A 16,925-nucleotide genomic window follows, 5' to 3' on the forward strand; every position below is an offset into this window, starting at 1 on the left:
GCCATCTATACACCTCTTTATATAAACTAACCTGCTGCACACAGTAATATGTAATATACTATGATGGAGCTGCCACCTAGATACCCCTTTATATATACTAACTTGATGCACAGAGTAATATGTAATATACTATGATCGAGCTACCACCTAGATACCCTTTTAGATATACTAACCTGAAACACAGAGTAATATTTAATATACTATGTTGGAGCTGCCACCTTGATACCCCTTTATATATACTAACCTGATGCACAGAGTAATATGTAAGGTACTATGAAGAATCTGCCTCCTACTTACCCCTTTATATATACTAAAGAAATGGAAAGAGTGAGCTCACCTCATATGGGAGGTGGTTGAGAATTAAATCAATTATATTTGTAACCCCTAGTTACTAAATAATTAATATATCAATTAAGTGCCTCCACCTAAACTGTATATTTAATAAGGCCAGCCTTGGAATGCCCTTGTTAAAGTAATGGTGAAAGGTTAAATGTGTCGTTGACCTCTTATCATGAAACATGCAACTAGCAGTATAGTATATATTACACTTTGCAATATCTTCTTTTCCTCATCCACAGAATTCTAAAGTTGACCTCCTCTCGACACCTAAGGTAAGTACTACACCATGAATAATGGAAAACTGGTGCGCAATGTAGTCTGTGTGAGAATTAAGTTGTGCTACTGAGCTGCCAACCTAACTGCTACCTGAAACCCACTAAAATAAGCAATGTACAAAAAAAAGGAAAGTTTAGCGCTGGTAGACAACAAAAAACAATTTATTAAACACAGATTAACATACGTGCACACAAACATGTAATAATGAGCCTGATAATTATATTAAGGTACCAGCTGCTAAAAAGATAGGGGTGGTATGAAAGTTCCTTCAATACAACATATGTTAGTCCGAATGAAATTAGAAGATAAAAATGTAATGATCTCACCCAGTATGCACAAAATCAGCAAATCAGTCTTTGTCAAGATGGAATGTTCCAATAATTCACTATCTGTGCGGCACAGGAGATTATTAAAGATGCAGGTGAATAGAGTGTATAATTGGCCTGGAGTGGCCGTGGTGTCATTTCCAGTCTGGTCCAACCAGCTCACCTCAGCCTAAGACAGTTTCTATAAATATAGTCTCCGTTAGGGTCTCCTGAGACTGCTCCTGTCATGTGAGGTGCCGGCAATATTCCAATCGCCGCGGTGGAAGGGACCAATAGGGTTAACCACTGGTTCCACAGTCCCCCTCTGCAGTCAGCCTGGCTATCTCCGAATAGGGCTCCTGAGCACCAAGGAATATTCGGTGGAGCTTATAAAATGTCTCTACCAGTAAAGATACCTTGATGTGAAAGAAAACGCTCGACTAATTGTGAGTGGGGTACGCTGAATCAGTCAATATTGAGGTCACCATATCCCTAAAAGATACCTTTACACACTTTCCTTTGACCTCCCCTTATGTGAGTGAAGTACGAGATTTGGTTTTCAAAAGGCTGGGTGATGGTGCAGGCACATGACTAACTACAGGAGCTACAAAGAAACCTTTATATATACGCATAATCGGTGTTACACTGTGAGTGGGGTACGCACATGTTTAGTACCAATACACCAAACCACACTTCATATGGGACTTTATTTAATATATGTAGAAATTACAACACATTGGATTTTGTTTGTTTGTATTATTTCTTCTATGTAAACCGTATCGGGAGTGGAGCGATTCATCATCAATAGGAGGAGAAAAATTTCTTGGGGATACTGTTCACTTGAAAAAGGAACATGTTGTGTATTTATATAAATATATATATATATATATATATATATATATAATTGTATTTATTGATATACCAGCATAGCACCATTCTTGCAGGAACAGTCTCTCCTTTTACTTCATGTGCCCCAGTGCCTACTTCTGGGACCTTGTGGCTCAATTTGGGTTCCACCAGGTTCATGGCTACCTTCTGTATTAACCGTGTGTTCTTCGTCAACACACGTATCAATCAACTTAGCTATGTTTAAAGTGCTATTCACTAAGCCCAAATGACTTATCTAAAAAATTACTTCTTGGTGAAAGATGGAGAGCTATACTAAAGACCAAAACCCCATCCCTAGAATCATCAAAAATACAATCATAATAAATGAAAAATGAAAAAACAAATATTAAGCATTCACTATAGTAAAAGACACATATTTGCAAACCCAGAAACCTGAACCACAAATGCAACAGATAATTACCCAATTATCAATTCACCATTTTTCAGAGATCTAATAAGACCACTTCAACAATATAAATACAAATACAAGTCATCATTGAATTCAAAAATACTAGATGCATAAACGATATTCGCACAGTCTAGATAGAAAACCCCATCACAAAAAGCATTGATAATTTATGTTTTCATTCAACCCCTTTGGGGCAATAGTGTTCAGATTAAAAATCCATCATGCCTCTTTTTGCAACATAAACGTCTCTCAGACCCCACCCCTCTTAGGCATTGGACATGATCAATTAACATGCTTTTAAACATTGATGTCTGGTATTCCATCTGCATAAAGTCACGGGCCACTGGTTTATCACTTCTGCCATCTCTGATGGCCTGCCTGATGGACATTAGGTTATTGGCCATACGTTCACGAAAGCTTCTCACTGTCTTACCCACATAGTTGAGGCCACATGGGCACTTCAATATATAAATGTCAAAGGTGGATGTACATGTAAGCAAATGTTTAATACCAATTCTGACCCCTGTATGTGTGTGGGCAAACTCCTTGCCTGGGATCATACAACTACAGTTTGTACAACCTAAACATCGGAAATATCCTAATGTATTCCTTTGTAGCCATGTACCTTCCATCTTCTTATGAAAATTTTTAGTTGGTTTCAATATAAGCTGTTTTAAATTTGGACCCCTTCTGAAAATCACTATTAGATTCTTTGCCACACTATTTAATGCCACATCAGTGCCAACTATTGGCCAGTGTTTCTTCACTGCTTTGGCAAATCTTGTGACCCTGGTGTTATACTGGGTCCTCATTATTATCCTTCCACTATAGGTTTTCTCTTTCAATTTGTCTATTGATGGATATGGTGGGCTCTTCTCAAGCATCTATTAGTCACTTTCTTGTAGTAACCACGTGCCAAAAATCTTTGTACCGTGTCACTTATCTGTACCTCTGCCAATTCCTTCTTAGTGTTATTATTCAGGACTCTGATAAATTGTGACACAGGAAGATCTTCCTTTAAGGCCTTGGGGTGGTGACTCATCATATATAAGATAGTATTTCTATCTGTTGCTTTCTAAAATCATGTAGTCCCTAATTTCTTATGACATTTAATATAGAAACATCTAGAAATTCTATATTCTTTGATTGTATGTTACTAGTGAACCTGATTGGACTCTGAAGCATATTTAACTTCTTAACCATCTAATGAAAGAGGTCCTTAGTGCCATGCTAGTGGACCAATATGTCATCTATAAAGTGGAAGTAGTCCAGACTGCTGGGTCCATACTTTGTGTATATATGTTTGCGCTCATATTGTGTCATGTACAGGTTAGTGTACACAGATGCCAAATTTGAACCCATAATGGTCCCAGCATTATGAGCAAAGAAGGACTCGCCATATTGAAAATGAGTGTTCTCCAACACACAATAAATGATGTCACAAACAATATCAATTGGTGGACGCTCATAATTGGAGTTTAACAAAATTTCCCTTACAGCCTCTACTCCTTGTGTATGCGTATTACCATGTAGAGGGATGTGAAATCCAAGGTGGCGAACCATAAATCATAAATCACCTGTTTTGGACCGAAGTTGACAGACAATATAAGTATCATGATGTGTACATGAACTGTCCATATTTACCTTTGATGGCTGGATAAATTATACAGCGGTGGTGTTTTATACTGGGTGGTGAACATTAAATGAATACAGCAAGATAAATCAAATTTAAGGAGTAGTACCTTCATTCCATTGGGATACATTGATAGAAGTATTACGAATTGGTACTTCCATTGAAGAGCTCCCCTGCGATGACAAGTAAAAATATGTGCATAAGCTCAAGACTGTGTGTGTGTGTATATATATATATATATATATATATATATATATATATAAATATATATATATATATAAACTGGGCTAAAGTAGCCCAGAATAGGTCCATCACTTCCATTTGGAGATGGAACCAATTTCACCTTCTCGGACCCAGCCAACCCCGGTGCCACAGGGGGGCTCCATTTGATTGAACTTCTCCTTAGATTTTTTTTTACCAGTGGGCACCCGGCTCCCTCCCCACAATGCCAGTGACAGCAGAAAGCTGTAGTTCACACATGAGCTCCAGCCTCCAGGTCCCGCTGTGTGCAGTGCACTATGGGAGAGACATCATGATGTCTCTCCCATAGTTCAGATTGAGGAGCAGTGAGATGGACCAGATGGCAGTGGACATGGGAGCTGGGCTTAAGGTAAGTTTTTTTGTGTGTGAGCAGCTTCACAGTAGGGGACATTACTACAGGGGGCATTACTCAGGGGGCACTGCTACTGAGGGCATTACTCATGGGCACTACTACAGGGGGAATTATTTAGGGGGCGCTACTACTGGGTACATTACTCAGGGGGCACTACTATTGGGGGTATTACTCGGGGGACAATACTATTGGGGGCAGGGCCAGACTGGTCATCGGGCACTTCTGGAAAATGCCAGAAGGGCCGATGGGCAGATTGGTCCGATGCAGCTGAGTAGAGGCTTACCGCTGGCACTGCGGTGTCCATCCTGTTTTTTTACATTCACCACAGCTGCATCACTGCGTAATTACGTCATGTGAATCTGTGCAGCTGGAGGCTATTTAGCCAGCTCCTGTGAGCTGGCAACTTGCTACACTGCCCAGTGTTTTGTGTGGGTACATCATTATGCAGCATCATCATGACGTTATGAGATGCTGCCAATTTTGTGGATGTGCGGGGTGGGTCTCAGGGGTTATCAATGCCATTAGCTCCCCTCTGTCACTGTAATTGGTAGGCAGGGTTTCACAAACCTGTGTACCACACCACAAGGGAAAGGAAGCCATGGGCGCACCAGATGAGATCCAGTCTCCCACATCCCAGCAGCAGTGGCTGGAGCAGAAGGGCTGCTCAGGAAGCTTCCATGTGAGTGCTCGGTGCTGCAGAGTGTGGGGAAATGGAACAGCAGCAGGTTAGTGCTCCCATCCCAGTGTATACTCCTTCTCCAACCAAGTGTTCCCCACCATTACTGACCCCCAATCCCAGTGTCTCCAATCCTGCAAGCCCAGTGTCTCCCACCTTTCCTCCCAACCATCCCACTGCACCCATCTCACTTCCCCCACATAGGACTCCCAAGCCAGTCACAGTGACCCCCCTTTTTCAGCCTAGTGTTCCCACCTACTAACCTTATCTCTCTGCCCTTTCCCATCCTGCCCAGTCCCCCTATCCACAGTGACCCCCCCATCCAGCCCAGTGTTCCCCACTATCTCACTGACCCCTCACTGCAGTGACTCCCACCCTGCCAGCCCAGTGTCTCTCCGCTTTGCTCCCCAATCAGCCCACTGTCCCATCTAACTGCCCCTTAGCAAGAATACCCAGACAGTCCAGTCAGTGCCCCCCCTCATTCAGTTCAGTGTACCGCCTTTTCCAGCATAGTGTCCCCCTACCACCACCATCTCACTGCCACCTTTCCATCTAGCTCAGTGCCCTCCTATATACCACCCACAGACTCTCCCCATCACCCACTGCCTTTCACCCTCTACCAGGCATCACCCACTATCTCTCCCTGTCACACACTGCCTTTCACCATCATTCTCTGTTACCTACTGCCGCCCCTCTGTCACCCATTTCATGGTGTCACTCACTGCCTCTCCCTGGTGTCACCCATTGCCTCCCTCCATCACTTATTGCCACTCATCATTACCTTCTCCCTGTCAACCTTTGCCTCTCCCTTTATCAACCACTGCCTCTACCAGTTACCTTCTCCCTGTCACCCACTGCCTCACCACCTTCCACTAGCTTTTTCTGTCACCCACTGACTCACCCTTTGCCTGTAACCCTCTGCCTCTTCTCGGTGTCACACTCTCCCTGTCACCCTCTACCTGTCACCCTCTACCTGACATTGCCCACTGCCTCTCTCTCACTCCCTGTCACCCACTTCCTCTTCACATCATCCTCTGTCACCCACTGCGACTTCCCATCATCATCTGTCATTCTCTGTCTCTCCCCTTCATCCTCTGTCACCCACTGCCTCTCCTCTGTCTCTCCCCATCATCCTCTGTCACCCACTGCCTCTCCCTGTCGTCCTCTATGTCACCCACTGCCTCTCCCTGTCATCCTCTATGTCACCCACTGCCTCTTCCTGTTAGCCTATTCCTGTCCCCTGCATCTCCCAACAGTGGCGTAAATTCACCACAGACGCCCAGAGGCAAGTTATCATTTGGTGCCCCCCATCCTCCATATTTACAGCCCTTGGTGGGGTGAATATATTGTGGGCAATTGAGGAGGAGCCCCTACAGTGCTTGCACCCAGCACCTTCATTGTCTCCCATATTCCTCCTGCCCCTGTCTTATCACTCTGGCTGAGTGATAAAATATATGCTCTTTAAATATAACACCCCCCTAACATGACTAATAATATGAGTAATACAATACTGTATGTGCTCTTTAAATAAAACACACGCACACTGCCCAGCCTCCCCCCCACACTCATAGCCTAGGGCTTGACACTAGAAAATGGACTGTAATAGTTATTATTCCTGACATTGATTAAAAAGAAAATGTCGATCAGCTTTAGGTTATGGATTATTATACCATGAAGGGATAAATAAGACAGCAAAACTTTGGTCTATTACCATCTGCACTGCATCCCCATTGCAATGCAGCACCTGCATTGTTACAAAATGACATAGTTCTAGCATAATATGCACCCAGATCAGATCAAGACTTGCCCCACCTCTCTCCATTTCTCCTAAGTGTAACTGACATATAGAATTGGTTAAGAGCACCACAGCTCCACCAACACAGATCAATGTATTTGGGGGCATATGTATCAAAGATTGATGTGAAATGATAGTTTGGAGCTGATTGGTTGGTGATATATATTTCACAATTGTATCTCACATCAAGATTTGATACATATGCCCCTTAATATGAAAGAAAAATCTCCCACCATGTTCAAAAAAAAAGGACACAAGAAAAAGGCATTAACATACTAAAATATCTTGCTAATTGTTTCCTACATCTAGAAAAAGAGGGAGTACAGGGCAAATGGATCATCAAACCAGTGCCAAGCGACACCCAATGATCATCATAGAGGGAGCTGATCTTCACAAATAGCTGATTTTCACAAATGAGAACAGCCAACATTTAGCACCAGCCATAATGAAATTACATTACATTTCTGTACTATAATGTTTTTTACTACTAGTCTGCCACAGCCAGTGCCACATTTATATGCTGGGCAGGCTCTGGATTCTCTCCTCCCACCCACTCTCACCACAGTGATAGCTGCCGCTGGTTCCCATCCTCCACGGCACAGTGAGCACGTGATTGGCGCTCAGCTCAGCGGCACCTCTGTTTTAGAAGCAGGCCAGGTAGGGCATGGAATGGCTGGGTGACAATGGAGGAGGTGCCCCCATTGTCCTCTGTCACCCACTGCCTCTCCCCATCATCCTCTGTCACCCAGTTGCCTCTCCCAGTCAAACTCTTCCTGTCCCCTGCATCTCCCACTGCCTCCCCCAAGTGTCACCCACTACCACTTTCCTGTGTCAACTACTTCCACTCAACAGCATCACCCACTGCCTATCAAACACTGCCTCTCCCCCATGTCATCCGCTTAGTTTCACCCACTAGTGGCAGTAGGTGACATGAAGCGGGTGACACTGGAGAGAGGTGCGCAGTACCACCCACTACCTCTGCAGATGGTGATTATGTCTGCATTGTAGAACACTTAATAATTGGCCTACACTTCTGGGGAATGTTGATCACCCATGCATACTCAGCCTCCTCTTTTTTTAACTGGTTTTGTGATATTAGAGCAAGTCAGGATGAGTTTGATTTCCCTTCAAAGTCAAACCTCTGTGATCCACAGTGGGGTTTACAAAGATATCAGCCTGCCTTATCGGTGGCAGGTCTGCATTCAGAAGGTAGTTAAATCACTCTCTCCTGACAGGGCAGATGGTCCGGTGGTATTATATACAGGAATGCCCAAGACCCTGGGATTTTAGAACTTTGGATCACTCAGCTGGGTGCTTTATATTTCTCACTGATTTTCTGTGGTTCAAATCACTTAGGGGCCCAATTATGAATGATCACATTTGCAATGCAATCTGGGCATGACATTACTGCCCATGATCGCATTGCAAAATGTGACCATATTGGTGGAATGTATTTTATGGCACCTGCAGGGCCAAGGGTTCCAAAAGGAGCCCATCCCTGCGATGTGCCTGGAGTGCTGTCGGGGCTTCTGCGAACGTGCAGTCCGGCTGACTGCAAATGTGCGGCCACCATTGCCCATAGGCAACAGCGGCTAACACCATCTTCAGATGGCAATAGCTGCGGGGTCAAATCTCTGGAATGCATTGCATTCTGGCAGCATTGCATCCTCCATAGAAACTTACGGGGGGAGTGGCTGCCAGTGGAAATGGAGGGATCACAGCAGGTATCTGAGATATCTGCTGCAGTCCCTTCTTCATACATCTGGGGGAAACGTAATATTTTCAATTAACCCCTCAAACTGGTGTTTTTGCTGCAAATATGCAATGATAATTGGGCCCGTTTATAGTTACTGGCAGCTGTTACATGTTGGGGGTTTTCATATTTAAAAGAAAAAGAGGAAAATCCTGACCAGTTTATCTTGACTTTATTTTCTGTGCTTCATTCCAGCAGAATTCTACTGTTAGTATGAAGCAAGTATCAATCTCTCAACAAGGATATGCTAATGTTGTTATTGTTGTTGCAGATTTTTCTGTAATGCATCCAAGTGACAGCATACTTACACTGCTTCATCTGTAATTGTGGGGTAGGAGTTGTTTGGGCAGCAAGAGTCAAAGAAAAAGCAGCATTTGTTTTGTGCTATAAAATCTAGATGTGTACCAGATAACCTTGTAAACTTTTACTGAATATTGCTACCATGTACACCATATATGGGCCCAAAAGTGATAGCCCACATTTTACTACCACCAACATGTTTTTTGTGCATAAAGTTCACAGCAAGTGGGCCTGTGTGCTTCAAATGCCTGGGCTGATTTTGAGTCCCAGTCTAGCCCTGACTCAAGGGGTATTACTAGGGTCAATACTAATGGGGGCATTACTATTGGGGGCATTAGTCAGGCAGCACTACTATTGGGGTTTTTAATAAAGAAGGGCATTACTATTGGGGGCACTACTACTGGGGGCCTCTACTACAGGGGGCATTACTAGAAGGGGCACTACTATTTGGGGGCACTATTACACAGGGATAACTAATGGGAACATTGCATATGTGCACTTCATAAGGGACACCACTACTTGGGATACTGCATAAGGGGGGTTCTGCATAAGGGGCACCACTACTGTGGGCTCTGCATAAGGGGCACTAGCACTACTAGGGGTACTGCATAAGGGGCACCACTAATAAAGGCACTGCTTAAGGGGCTCTACCACTTCTGTGAGCTCTGCTTAAAGGGCTCTACCACTGTGGGCACTGCATAAAGGGCACTACCACAAATAGGGCACTGCATAAGGGGCACTACCACTACTGTGGGCTCTGCATGAAGGGCACTACCACTGTGGGCACTGCACAGGTGGCACTACCACTGTGGGAACTGCATAAGGGGCACTACCCCTACTGAGGGAGCTGCAAAAGCGGGGCTACTACAGTGGGCATTATGTGTAAGAGGCAACACTACAGTGGGCATTATATGTAAGGAGCTTTACTGCTGTGGGAATTGTATAAGGGGCAATACTACTGTGGGCATTGTATAAGGGGTACTACTATTGTGTCATTGTATAAGGGGCACTAATACTGTGGGCATTTTATATAAGGGGCACAAATTTGGGCATTGTATGAAAGGTGCACTGCTGTGTGTCATACATGAATAAGAGACAGTACTATGTGGTGTAATGTGCTACTGTGTGGCATCATTTGTATTGGGAATACTATTATGTGACCACACCCCTTTCTATTAAGACAAAGCACACTTTTCATTTATTGACATTGCACTGAGGGGGGTGGCGAGTTCCACCACTTCTTTACTAACACTTTAAGTTCTGCATTACTCAGGGGACATTACTATTGGGGGCACTACTCAGGGGACATTACTATTAGGGGCACTACTCAGGGGACATTACAATGGGCACTACTACTGGGGGGCAATACTCAGGTGGCAATACTGCTAGCGGTATTAAAATTGGGGGCACTACTATTGGGGTCACTATTACAAGGGGATTTCTAAAGGAGTATTGCATATGGGGCACTGCATAAGTGGCACCACTCCTGGGGGCTCTGCATAATGGGCACCACTACTGTTGGGTCTGCATAAGAGGCACTACCATTGATGGCACTGTATGTGTATTGTAATAGAAGCACTGGAGAAGTGTGGAATGGTTTCTATGTGTGTCCCAGGTTTTTGTCCTATGTGTTTTAGCCTCCAGGAGAAGTCTGTTTTACAAACAGGTTTGAGTGTTGGCTTTTGATAAAAGCTGTATTGGGACCTGGGGGTGTGGATGTGAGGAGAGGGACGGCTCCATCCACAGGCCACTCCAGGTCTTGGGCCTTTCAGCCTCATAGCAGGCTCAGCAGGGCTTGCACCTGGAAGTGGCTAATATATGCTGGGTTTCTTTGTGGCTTAGTGTCTCACACCTGTGGAAGTAGGCATGCAGGATAACATGTCCAGAGACACTGTATGATAACCCAGTAAGTACTGTGCATGTGCTGTTATTGATGGTGAGGGCAGTAGGCTCTACCATTCTGGTAGTGAGGGTACCTACTGTTTAGTTATTGCCCAGATGGGCTAGGACTTTTGTTTATGTTTTGTTATATTTTTCTGGCACAATAAAGTCTGGCTCTGACCAGCTTACACAAGAACCTCGGACTGGTGTACTGTTTTCCCCTCTGCTGCATGTGTAGAGAGGGAGTCTGTTTACCCCAGGAGAGGGACCCCTATCCCGACCATATCACATTTGGTGGAGAATGCGGGTAATGCGCACCAAAAATTGCAGCAAGAGGAAAAGCTATATGTTTAAAATTTAAAGTGACAGACACCAATTTGTTGTGTGGGGTATCAACTCATGTTCTGTGAAATCCATAAAGGTGGCATCAGCAGATGCTTAGAGAAGCCAGATTCAGCTTCCAACCCGCAACTAAAGACAACATGGAGGACATTGTTAATGTCTTGCTCCAAGCAACGGCCACTCAGCAGGAAACGAACAGACTTCAGCAGGAAGCTACCAGAGCTCAGCAGGAATCCACCAATCTGAAACTGTTGGCCTTGGAGACAGCCCAGAGGTAACAACAAGTCACACTCGAGGAAACCTGCCAGGCCTTAAAAGAGGTAGTACAACACCTAGTAGCCTGGTCTGGAGATGCTTCCACTGACCCTCCAACCTACACTCGCTCCATCTGTGCCAATCACTTTCTAAAGAAGATGACCACGGGTGATGATGTGGAGGCCTATCTCATGGCATTTGAGAGAATCGCAGAAAGGGACAGTTGACCCAGGGAACAGTGGGCAAGTCTTGCGGCACCCTTCCTGTCTGGAGTACCACAAAAGGCCTACTATGATCTGCACCTGGCTGATGCAAAGGACTATGTAAAGTTTAAACAGGAGATCCTAACTTGCTTGAGAGTCACCGTATTTGTTTGTGCCCAAAGAGTCCACTGCTGGGAGTTCCAAATGGAAAGGCCTCCACGCTCACAGATGCATGACCTCGTCTGTCTAACCACCAAATGGCTACAGCCCGAGACACTGACAGGACCACAGATCTTGGAAAGAGTCGTGATGGACTGGTATCTGTGATTGCTACCTGCATCTTTGCGCTAGTGGGTGAGCCATGCAGACCCTAAGTCTGCAGTCCAGTTAGTCGAACTGGTGGAGAGGTATGTGGCAGCTGAGGAGCTGATGAGTGTGCCCCACCAAGCCCTGATGGTGCATTGGCAAACTCCCATTGACACTGGTAAGACTGTTCCAGGGGAGAAGGGTGATGGGCGGTGGAATGTACGCAAGACTGGGGGTGTGGAACCTGGAGATGGGCCAGCCAGGTCAGGATGGTTCCTACCCCATAAAAGACTAGATATTAATGTGGTTCAATGTTTCCTGTGTGGTGGTTTTGGCCATATTGCGGCTAATTGTTCACTTACCTCTGAATCTATGCATTGTGATACTGCTCATGTCAACCGCAGGGTGTCTACCTTTGCACAGCCATCCTGTACTGATGATCGGCAGGCTGAGACAGATAAGCACATGTGTGTACTCACTGTAGAAGGCAACCAAGTAGAGGCTCTGCTAGATTCTGGTAGCCTGGTTACACTTATGAAAGCTGAACTGTTGAACTCCTTGAAGCATAAGGGGAAAACTGTTGGTGTGACCTGCATACATGGGGATACTTGGTATTATGTTACTGCTGAAGTGAACATCAAAACACCATGTGGTTCCGTGATAGTGTCTGTGGGTTTGGTACATGGCTTAATGTATGATGCAATATTGGGGAGAGACTTTGCTCACTTCTGGAAGTTGTGGGAAAGCCGATTTTGCACAGAGGTAAATCACCCTGACCCATTTGAGAAAGTTACTGATGTAGTAGCAAAGGAAGGTTCTTCAGAGTCTGAGATGTTCCCTTTTTCTAGTATGATTGGCGAACTAGAGAAAGGGGTTGTACTGCACAACTGGGTGTTGGTGAAGGGTATATAGGTAAGTGAATGTTTTTGATTATTTGTCCTGATGAAAATTCTAATAAGGAGTTGAAACATTGACCGTAATTCGCAAAGACTCCATGTCTTTATTTCTGTTTAACGCCTGAGTGCTGCCTATACCTTAGAGTACTTCTATTCTTCTATATATTTGGAGGAAGGCAACGGCACATTTTCAATTATTTAGGTACTAGTGTCGAGTATATGGACTCATATATATTTATGTTAGTGTATATATATATATATACACACTATGTATATATATATATATATATATATATACACATTATATACACTGTATGTGTATTTATATTTTATTGTATTAGACCATCCCAGTGATATACATTATATACACTAAACAACAATATGTAAGTCCAATTTGTGCCTGAAACCAGTGTGAAGCAGCTGAACTCCCAACGTTGTAAACCACACAAACACCTAAAAAATCAGGATAGTCAGAACAAAGAATAGCGATAAGTGCTCCTCTTGTCAGGGAATATATATAATAGAATGTCAAAATGTCACTTAGAAGGGTAGATGGTTTATCAAGGTGTGATAAACGGAGTTAAAGCCGGAACACATTGGTGTGATGACGACTGGACACACGTTTGAGTCTTTGAGAGTCTACCCGGGTATACCGTCTACACTTCGAATACCCTCACAGTGTGCCTCACTCAAAAAGGCCCCATACGGTACGCAGGAACCCCTGTATTTGGAAATTTTTATTGTCATTGTTTGTCTCTTTGCTTATCAATAAATTCTTTACTGTGTTGCACTATATGGAGCTTCTATTATTTCTTTGAGGTTTTCACCTTATATAAGAAGTGGCCAAAGTGCATCTGAACACCATGTGTCCAAAAGTGGAATTTGGAGGATTTAACATTCATGGCCTGGAGACTGTGGTAACGAGTAAACCGAAAGTGACATTTTGACATTCTATTATATATATTCCCTGACAAGAGAAGCGCTTATCTCTATTCATTGTTCTGACATTAAGTACATTGTATGTGTATATATATTTTACTTTAGTAGACCATCCCAGTATCAATTATATGTATGTAAATATAAATTACCCTCTTTCAGAACCAGAGAATCCTTCTTTTTATATCTATCTGCTCTGCTGTTTTCTCTTTAGACTGCAGTTATAGGGTAACCAGTGATCCCACCTATACCTATTTATTTTACATACTATAATCGGATACAGAGAACCAGTGGCTTAGTTGCACCATTATACAATATAATGCAGAGTACTGATAATACAGTAGAAGGAAGGTACAGTAAGACAGCAATAGGAAGGTATGAGGGAAAGAATAAGGAGGGATAAGAGAGATCAGAGAGGAGACCTGTAGGGTGAAACTGGGCAGCATGTAAGGTTCCTATAGAAATATCCAGAACACAAATCTCATAGGGCCAATTCTATTAGATGTGAGGTTTGTGAACTGCTATTACAACAACATGTAATCTCTATCAGCTGCCCCATGACACCCCCATCATAGCCCAATCTCACCCTGGACATTTGGATTTCTCTACGCAGGCCTGAGGGTCTGCAAACATAAATCCATGAGTCTTGTGTTACTGTGAGTGCAGCATATAGCTGCTCTTACTCATGGAAGAGAGAGTCACATGTAATTGAATAGGCCACATAGCAGAAATCCCAGTACTGAGAGGAGCTGCTGGAAATCTTTACTGGCTAAAATGTTCTTTCCTTATCTAGTCCCAGCACCTGCATGAGCAAAGCAGCTGTATATTATAGAGATCAGCTGCATCATCATCACTTGCACCAGCCCCAATGATTTTTCTATTACATTTTTATACCTATTTGTCACTTTCCTTACTATATTTTATATTTCACAATTTTTAATTTGGATACTCTTTTACGAAAATACAATAAGTTATATATTAAACCAGTGCAGTACACCATGAAAAGTCTCTCACTTGTTTATTGTATACGATTTTATTAGTTGATATTAATAGCTCTGCCCAGTGTGCTTATTCCAGTCTAACACCCCTGTATCTATTTCTGTGCAGGCCCATGGCATGTTCGCTTGCAGAAGGGGGCGTGGCCTCATGCTCACAGAGCAAAACTCTCAGTTGTATGACATTATGAGGGCATGACTGTGTGTTATGTCCCCATTCACATCACACTGGGGTCTTGCCCAGGCAGCCCTCAGCCTCTATGGGTACAGTGTGGAAGACATGAGCATTCACACATCTATTATCACTGCTTTGTGACACCATCGAAGGCCGTGACACCAAAATAGCAGAGCAGCACTGCTATTTTGGTGTCACCCTCTTAGATGGTATCATCTGGTGCACCCCCCTAGGGATGCCACTGGCACCGCTATATGCCAATATTAACAAGTTCTGACTTACGGGAAAAACATTTGCTGCATTAAGAACATGTAAGCGGTTTCTCTCCTGTGTGACTCCTCTGATGTATAACAAGCTCTGACTTATGGGAAAAACATTTGCTGCATTCAGAACATGTAAGTGGTTTCTCTACTGTGTGACTCCTCTGATGTATAACAAGCTCTGACTTACGGGAAAAACATTTGCTGCATTCAGAACATGTAAATGGTTTCTCTCCAGTGTGAATCCTTTGATGTACAACAAGCACTGACTTACGGGAAAAACATTTGCTGCATTCAGAACATGTAAATGGCTTCTCTCCTGTGTGAATCCTTTGATGTTTAACAAGCTTTGACTGACTGGAAAAACATTTGCTGCACTCAGAACATGTAAATGGCTTCTCTCCTGTGTGACTCCTCTGATGTGTAACAAGATCTGACTTTTGAGAAAAACACTTGCTGCACTCATAACATTTAAATGGTTTCTCTCCTGTGTGACTCCTCTGATGTACAATAAGAGATGACTTACGGGAAAAACACTTGCTGCATTCAGAACATGTAAATGGTTTCTCTCCTGTGTGAATCCTCTGATGTGTAACAAGAGATGATATATGGGAAAAACATTGGCTGCATTCAGAACATGTAAATGGTTTCTCTCCTGTGTGAATCCTCTGATGTGAGATAAGATGTGATTTATATGTAAAGCTTTTGTCACACTCAGAGCACAGATGCGTTTTCTCTCCTGTGAGACTCATCATGTATTAGATGAGAAACAAATTAGCTGGAAAAGATTTCTCCTATCCAGAAAATGAGAATAGATTTTGGGAATCCTTTAGAGGTGTAAGAAGAAATAGCGTCTTTAGTTGGCTTTAGGAGAGAACAATGTCCCTTTATCAAATAGTCTTCATAGGGATCCTGCTCCTTATTTGTTCTGCAAGAAAAAAATATATTTAAAAGCATAAATGTTATCCGAGTAAAATGACTTTTACAGAAATAGTGTAATTTTATATACAGAACATGATATATATTTAAATACACTAAAAAACATAACTTAGATATTTACTCACCGCCTGTACTGACCATAGATGGGTAACACATGCTACTAATTCTGTTAGGTGATGCATCAGAATGAGGCTATATTATAGTTGGGGAGGATGGGTCCACACATAGGGGGCCCCCACACAGACACAAATATTGCCCTGACCCAGCCCACACTGCATCTTCAATGGATTGACTGGCTCCCAGCAACATCGCCCAGAATTTGAAACTTAAAAGGCATCCCGCTACTCTCCTGCCAGTGCTAAGTCACCAATTTACTGGTTATACTGTTTTGGTTCAGGGGGTAAACAAATCAGGACTATGCAGAATACCAGTGATTGTTACCTGCATGAACCTTTATATATCTGAGAAGAATGTGAAATACCAAGAATCGGATAAATACTACCTCTACTTTTGAGTCTTATCATTATAAATGGACTATATTGGTTTAAATGAAATAGCCTGTTATATGATTCTGACATGCAGACTCTATGCTCCTGCAAATTGTGAAACAGCTCCACCCAGTGACAGCACCTAGCATCAATTATATCTCATGTAATTTGATGCTGTCTATATTGTCGCTTAGAAGGTGTTTATGTTGATCTTTCCTTTAATAGGTTGTATTTTTTCAATCATTAAACCAATTATAATAAT

The 16,925-nt window shown here is 43.2% G+C and overlaps 2 pseudogenes; one reads left to right on the plus strand and one right to left on the minus strand.

The window, feature by feature from the left end:
- Positions 1 to 16,925, plus strand: part of LOC148522680 (uncharacterized) — a 208,860-nt pseudogene that overhangs the window by 145,825 nt on the left and 46,110 nt on the right.
- Positions 1 to 16,925, minus strand: part of LOC148522681 (uncharacterized) — a 240,474-nt pseudogene that overhangs the window by 17,285 nt on the left and 206,264 nt on the right.

This window comes from Taudactylus pleione, unplaced genomic scaffold, assembly GCF_031769625.1.
Source record: "Taudactylus pleione unplaced genomic scaffold, aTauple2 ptg000145l, whole genome shotgun sequence".
In the NCBI taxonomy this organism is placed as follows: domain Eukaryota; kingdom Metazoa; phylum Chordata; class Amphibia; order Anura; family Myobatrachidae; genus Taudactylus; species Taudactylus pleione.